We start from the raw sequence: 8,639 nt of genomic DNA, 5'->3' as shown, positions 1-8,639 counted from the left end.
ACGTGAGAATTAAAAGATTTGTTAACACTCCATTATTTGTTTCATTCATAACTTATAAATTATTAAATGCATAAATTCAAATAATAATAAAATCCATTTTTTGTTTTACTGTAGTAAATAAATAATTACAATTTTCTAGGGACATCACATCTCCCCCCCTAAGATCAAACATTGTCTCGATGTTTTTCTACTGCAAACATATCCGGACAAGTCTCCCTCATAACCTTCTCATCCTCCCAGGTGGCCTCATTTGGCCCAAAGTGCTGCCATTGCACTTTAACCTGGGTGATAACTCGTTTTCGCAACATTACTTCTCTCCGATCGAGTATAACCAGAGGTTCGACAGAGAACTCGCCTTCCGGTTCGACTTACAATATTTTTTTTGTCAGTCTCTTTTACCATTAATACTTTGCTTTGACAAATTTATTAAAATTATTTTACCTGTATATGTTGCCAATTGATTATATGCTTATGATCATAAACATATTTTTTAACATGGAAACATGGAAAAAGTTGTGCACATGAATGTGGCTAGGCAAGGAGAGCTAGTAAGCTACTAGCTCAATTCGTGCCAGGATTCGGAAAGGGCCACAAAATCGAGGTGCCAACTTAGCACATCCACTCCATTGTAATGTACTCTTCTTAGCTCGTACCCGCACATAGACGTGATCTCCAATTTGAAATTCCCGGAAATTCCTTTTTCGGTCAACAAAGTTCTTTTGTCGATCTTGAGCGGCCTTTAAATTGGAACGAACCTTCTTGACCATATCCTCCATTTCTTTTAACATCTCGGGTCCTAGCATCAACTTATCCTCTGGTCCTCCCCAACTCGAAGGTGTTATGCACTTGCACCCATACAAAACTTCAAACAGGCTCATTTGTAATGATGTATGATAGCCGTTGTTATAAGAAAATTCTACCAAATGTATGTAATCCTCCCATTTGGATGGCTGCTGCATTATGTAAGTTTGCAACATGTCCTCCACTACCTGATTTACTCGCTCGGTCTACCCATCCATTTGAGGGTGGTAAGAAGTGCTGAAATGCAGTTGTGTGCCCAATCCCTTAAATAAAGCTTTCTAGAAAGCTGATGTAAATTTTACATCACGACAAAATATTATAACTTTTGGTAATACATGTAATCTGAAAATATTTTGCATGAATATGTTAGTGATCTGTATAGCCTTGTAGGTTGATTGCACTGGCATGAAATGAGAATATTTTCTCAATTTATCCACTACCACCATTATCAAATCATTTTTCTTTTTGGACTTCGGTAGTCCTGTAATGAAATCAATGGAAATGGTCTCCCATTTCCAATTCGTAATTGGCAGTGGATGTAGTAATCCCACTAGACGTTGATGTTCCATTTTCACTTGCTAACATTATAGACAACATGTCAAATACTCGGCTACATTATTCTTCATGTCAGGCCAGAAATATTCTTTTCTAAGTGTGGTAATCAGCTTCTTGTATCCAGGGTGGCCTACATATGGAATCTTATGATATTCATCCAAACTTAAGTCTTTAATATTTTTTTGGTTAGGAACATGCATTCTTCCTTTATAAATCAACATACCCTCATGGTTCGTTTTGTATCCTAACTGATATTCATGGATGTTTGAAACTTTAGCTTGTTGCCATGAAAATTGATATTCTGGATCACACCCGGCTTCCTCTTTGGTCAACTCATTGAAGGTAGTCTGCACCTCACTGAAAGAGACTTCATAAATATAGTGTACCTTCTAACTCAAAGCATATGTGACTCGATTCTCCTTATCTTTCAAGTGCTTGATCTCAAAGTCGAAACCTCTTAAAAAATCGACCCAACGGGCTTGCTTGTCATTCAAAGTGGGCTACCTAAAATAGTTAGTTAAGATATGATGATCAGTCATTAAGAGAAATTTCTTACCCATCAGATAATGCCACCACATCTTTAGTGCATGAATAATAGTTCTTAGCTCTAAGTCATAGGCTAAATATTTAAGCTCATGCTCCTTAATTTTCCTAGATTCATAGGAAATCACTTCACCTTCGTGCATTAAAACGCCACCAACTCCTCCCTTGCTGGCATCTGTACAAACAACATAGTCCTTGTTTGGGTCTATGATGCTCAAGATAGGCGTGGTGGTTAGTAAATTATTAATCTTGTCAAAGCTCTTTTGGCACTCTATTGTCCACTTCAAGGTTTTTCCTTTCTTCTGCAGGGAGGTAGTGGGGCATGCTACCCTAGAAAATCCTTCAACAAATTGCCTGTAGTATCTGGCTAGGCCCATGAATGACCTTATATCTACCACATCCTTTAGAACTGGCTACTCCATTATAGTCTTGATCTTCTTTGGATCCACAATAATTCCATCGTTAAATAATGATTCCATACAGGTGAGGAGAATTTTAGGTAGTGTAGGAATGACCTGTTATAGATTTTTATGAATCCTTGGTAATGATATGTCCTAGATACTAAATCTTCTCTTTAAAGAAATCACACTTGTTGTACTTAGCATACAGTTGATGTTCTCTGAGAGTTTGCAACACTATTCTGAGATGTTCTTTATGTTCTTCTATATTCCGAGAATAAATTAGTATATCATCAATAAAAATCAACACAAATTTATCCAAGTACTGATGGAATATATTGTTCATGAGACACATGAAGGTCGCGGGAGAATTAGTCAGCCCAAAGGGCAGCACAATGAACTTGTAATTTCCATAATGAGTTCTAAAGGTTGTTTTAGCTATGTCTTCTTCCTTAATTCTAATTTGATGGTATCTCCAACGTAGGTCAATATTTGAAAATACTGTTTCACCCCTAAACGGATCAAACAACTCGTCTATACGAGGTAAAGGGTATTTATTTTTCATGGTAAATTTCTTTAAATGATGGTAATCCATACACATACGCATGGTTCCATCCTTCTTTTTAACAAAAAGTACTGGGGATCCCCAAGGTGATACACTTGGACGGATGTATTTTTTATCCAGCAGTTCTTGTAAATGTATTTTTAATTCTGTCAACTCCAGTATACTTATGCAATAAGGAGCCTGGGATACCAGAGTAGCTCTCAGTATCAATTCAATGGTGAAGTCTATATCTTTTTTTGGAGGAAGTCTTGGAATCTCTTCAGGGAATACGTCTAGAAAATTATGTATTACATGTATACTTTCTAAGGAAGCAGATTTTTCTTTTGTGTTGGCATATCCTACCTGAATTGCATAGATTTGACACCCTTTTCTGATACACTTTGCTAACTGAGAGGCGGTTACTGGTCTTAATTTTAGAGGCCTTAATATGCCTTGAATTTCCTACCTCTTTCCCTCCTCATCCATGTAGCAAATAGATTTGGTTTTATAGTTTATGAGGGACCAATGCTTTTCCAACCAATCCATGCCTATTAGAACATCATATGACCCTAGGGGAAATACATTCAGGTCTGCCACTAGGGACTGACTTGCTATTTTCAAGGGGCAGTTGCTGACCTTGGCCAACACATGTCTTTTTTCCCCTGTGGCTAGTTGTACTAACTAGGGATTTTTAAACTTAACAACTTGTAAACAACACTGATCTACTATCTTAGGACTAATATAACTTAATGTAGCTCCCGGGTCAACTAAAATAGATATATTTTGGTAAAAAAATTTACTTTCAAATTCCACCATGGTTGGTTGGTGTTCCGCCTAATGGCCTTCAAGGGAAGCATTGATTTTTGGGATGCTTCGAGCCACTTCTCCTACTGTTGATGCCTCCTAAATCTATGAAATCGCATCAGTACCCTTGTGGTTGGGACAGGTTTTGATGTAATGTGGTCCTCCATATCCCCTGCATTGTACTGGGGTCTTGCTCCTATTTCAACTTCAGTTCTTCTTGACTGCTCATTGGTTTTGGATTCATTGGAAAGTCTAAATCTAGATTGATTTCTATTCATATTTATGTTTACTTATCCTTTTTGGGGTCCTTTATTGATTATATCCTTGTTTCCCTTGCTTCCAATGTATAAATAACCACCTGTAGATCACCTGATAATGCAATAGACTAAAGCAAAATACTTGATCTACTTCTAAAACCAATTTAGCGGAAGCTTAATTGAACATGAGCAACATCAATAAGAACACATATAACTTATATGGAGAAATCAAACACACATAACATAGAAGATATAACTAGGGGAAAGCCTCGGCCTAAAACCCCAACTCTATATTATCATACAAGTGGAAATATAGCTAGTATTACAAAAAGAATCAGCTCAAAAGCTATCCTGCTCTCTCTGCAATACATCTGCTACTCATAGATAGTCAAAGGCCTCTCTCAAACCTCTTGGTCTGCCCTGCAAGCCTCCTATTTATTTGTGCAATTTTGATTGGGGTCCAATGCGGCCACTTGTGTGAATTGGCCTCTTCACTCACTCACTAACCTCTGATCCAACTACGCAATCCTGAAGGAGATAAATTCTCATCATGGATGAGCTTCCTTTATAGGAAAAATATTCATCCAACTAATAGTACACTGTCCCTTCTCTGATCTCAATTGGGTCTCTGTCTGAACTGACATGCATGAGTTATTCATGAGAGAATATTCAATTATCTAAAGTGCAACAGTTATATGCAAGCATGCATTAACTGACTGAACTCACATTAATTTAAACAAACTGTTTAAATTCATCTAGCTCGACTTGAATCTGTTAACTGAGCCAACTAATTACTACTCAAATTAGAACTCATCCTTATCTCTTTAACTGATGGATAAATCCCTCAATCAATGGAGAAACTATTGCATGTCCTCACATAAACTTCATATTTGATTTTTCACAACTAATTAACTCATGGTGAATTAATTAATTTATTTTCAAACAACTGTTAAGTTCAAATTCCAATTTTACTTCTTATTTTTAGTCCAGGGATTGACTAAAATATGAATCCATCCTAAACTGCTAAAAATATCAATTCTACTTTTAGCACTTCCATTTTTCATTCCCTGTTGCTCAATCTAGCATTGGTACTCAAACTACTATTTATAGCAGTGCTATTTTTAGCACTTCTATTTTTAGCATTTCTTGTTGCTATTTTCAACACTCCCTCTCAACAAGAAAGGTATTCAACTCGAACCTGATCCTATACCTCTGGAATGTTCTGCATGCAACACTTCTACCAAGTGTGGTTGCTCTAGCAACTCTCGGAACAAAACAAATCCCCACTGACCTCTTTGTTGGGCTAGAAAAATACTCTGATGTTGAAGCTCTACCTGCTGCTGACAAGTCCTCCCTCTCTAACCTCTGAGCTACTACAACACTCCATGCATCTTGCACCATTGCACACCTCTTTGTGCCATCTTGCACTAGTGCAACACTCTTATGCCTCTTGCATTGTTGCAACCTACTAGCTCCACATAGTCCTGGGACTCCTGCACTGTAGCTCTCTCTGCTGCTCCATCTGCATTTATCTCTACCCAATCAGCCAGTCCTACTACTCCTCATCGGGGCTCCTGTAGCAAATTTGAATCAAAGAGGTTGGGTACCTCAAGGGTCCTGCCCCATATCAGCCTCCGTCGGAGGATCACTCCACATCGCCCCACTTCTGACCTGGAGGTATGGATGCATGTGACCCCTCTGCTCACTTGGCTCAAAATTCCCCATATTGGAGGTCTCTACATGAGTGGATGCCTCCACTCTGTCTCCTCTCGGCTTCTCCAATTGTGGCTGCTCCACAACCTCCTGAAGCTGCTTCACCAATTATAGCTCCTCCACAATTGTTTGAGACTTCTTCTGGCGCTGCATGTTGAGCGGTAATTTACTCTCCCTCTCAACCAGCAAGTATATAACCTTTGCCTTGCTCCTCAAGGCTTTGCATGCATCTTGTACCTCAAGTGCATACAGGTTCTTGGCTAGCACACCAATCTGTTTCATATTTCCCGTCGTCACAAAATTTTCTTAAAAAAGAGCTGATTTTAAATTAGCGATATCTCCCTCATCCAAACTCCAATTCAGTCGATTTTTTTTTTTGAATTTGGGTATTTTTTCACAAGGAATCCAAGTATATTATTTGTTTCTGAAAATTTTGTATATAATTTTTCAGATATTCTATGAAAACTCTCAGCCCAAAAATCAAAACTTTGAAATCTCCTCTCAGTATATTGCTCTCTCCTTTGATCACCTTTGCTCTAATACCATGTAGAAATTCCCACATGTAGATCACCTAATAATGCAATAGACTAAAACAAAATACTTGATCTATTTCTACAACCAATTTAGCGGAAGCTTAATTGAACATGAGCAACATCAATAAGAACACATATAACTGATATGGAGAAATCAATCACACATAACATAGAAGATATAACGAGGGGAAACCTCAGCCTGAAATCCCAACTCTGTATTATCATACAAGTGGAAATATAGCTAGTATTACAAAACGAATCAGCTCAAAAGCTATCCTGCTCTCTCTACAATACCTTTGTTGCTCATAGACAGTCAAAGGCCTCTCTCAAACCTTTTGATCTACCCTACAAGCCTCCTATTTCTTTACACAATTTTGATTGGGGTCTAGTGCAACCACTTGTGTGAATTGGCCTCTTCACACACTCACTAACCTCTGTTCCAACTACGCAATCCTGAAGGAGATAAATCCTCATCATGGATGAGCTTCCTTTATAGGAAAAATATTCATCCAACTGATAGTACACTGTCCCTTCTCTGATCTCAACTGGGTCTCTGTCTGAACTGACATGCACAAGTTATTCATGAGAAAATCTTCAGTTATCTGAAGTGCAACAGTTATGTGCAAGCATGCATTAACTAACTGAACTCACATTAATTTAAACAAACTGTTTAAATCAATCTAACTGGACTTGACTCTGTTGACTGAGCCAACTAATTACTACTCAAATTAGAACTCATCCTTATGTCTTTAACTGATGGATAAATCCCTCAATCAATGGAGAAATTGTTGCATGTCCTCACATAGACTTCATGTTTGATTTTTCACAACTAATTAAATCATGGTGAATTAATTAATTTATTTTCAAACAACTGTTAAGTTCAAATTCAAATTTTACTTCCTATTTTTAGTCCAGGGATTGACTAAAATAGGAATCCATCCTAAACTTCTAAAAATAGAAATTCTATTTTTAGCACTTCCATTTTTCATTCCTTGTTGCTCAATCCAGCACTGGTACTCAAACTGCTATTTATAGCAGTGCTATTTTTAGCACTTATATTTTTAGCCTTTCTTGTCGCTATTTTCAACATCCAATAGGGAACTTAATTCCCTTTTTCTCAGTCCATATTTCCCCACATATCCCTTTTTCTGTGTTGTTGATAGCATATTCGAGCTTTCCGTATAACCTCATCCATGGTTTTTGGATTATTGAATTCAAGATGCTCCTTCATGAACAATGACAGACTGCTGATAAATCCCTGTACCTTCCCCTTTTCCTCCCATATATAGGGAACATATTGAAGAAAGGATGTGAATTTTGTAATGAACTCCTCCATTGTTAGTTCTCCCAATCATAGATCGTGAAACTCTTTTTCCTTTTCATCATAAAATCATTCAGTCAGCTATATTTCCTTAAAATACCTTTGAAATTTTTCCCACATTATGCTATGCTCACTCACTCCACGCAAAATCTTTACTTATTCCCACGAGAGGATGGCTTTTCCTTGCAACTGGAAAATGACCAAGTGAGATTTTAAATTATGTTTGTATTCATACATCTAAAAGTACTTATTCATATTAGTAAGCCAAGCTTCAATAGCCTCTTCCTACTCACCATCAAAGAGGGGCAATTTTATTTTCTGAAATTCTCCTTGCAGTTCTAACTTTTGTCTTTTCCACGTTTTGTGTTTTGATGTAGTATTGGATTTTTCTTCTTGATTTTCTTCCCCTCCTCTCATCTCTAAATATTTTGTCCGATATTCTTGCTCCCTGGTCATATGCACATGTTCTGGGCTGGGAGCTGGTTGTCACTGATTTTGTCTATCAGACAGAATTGTCATAATCTTCTCCTGTTCTTGCATCAACCTTTTGTTATCTGCCCGCATCCGGGCCATCTCATCATTTAACTCTTGCACAGTTTCCAGGATTATAGTGTTGGTGTTACGTGGTTCTTCTCCCAATTGTACCCATACCTCAGGGTTGGTTTCTTGAAAAGATGCAGGTCCTAAACCTGGCATGGATCTATGAGGTGTGCTACCTGTCCTCCTCTTGCTAGCTTCTCTTCCTTCTTCCATTGTGTAAATAAAAAACACTGTTAATAATTCATTTCCAGAGGCCTCAAATTTGTAACCTAGGCTCTGATACCACTTGTCACATTTCTCCAAACTATTCAAAATAAAAATAAATATAAAAATTTACTTTAAATCTTACCACAACATAAATACACATTATGGTTATTTTTTTTTTATTTAATCGTTTATGCATTGATTAAATATCAAACTGTACTTCATGGAGGATGGTCTCTATTACAATCTTACCCTATTATCGAATCTATAATAACATTTATTATGATTACTAAAGTGCACATGGTTTGATTTATTCACATTAAAATCTAACTCATGTCTTGGATTCCCAATCTAAGAGATGGCAGGAGTTTTCTACCGGAGGTTCGAGTTTCTCTCCAGCTATCTGCCATTACACGGGAAGATGTT

Source organism: Pinus tabuliformis, chromosome 9, assembly GCF_031772625.1.
Source record: "Pinus tabuliformis cultivar Carrire ecotype Pingquan chromosome 9, CPIR1, whole genome shotgun sequence".
Taxonomy (NCBI): Eukaryota; Viridiplantae; Streptophyta; class Pinopsida; order Pinales; family Pinaceae; genus Pinus; species Pinus tabuliformis.
The sequence above is the reverse complement of the archived record's forward strand: the minus strand, read 5'-3'. Positions refer to the sequence as shown.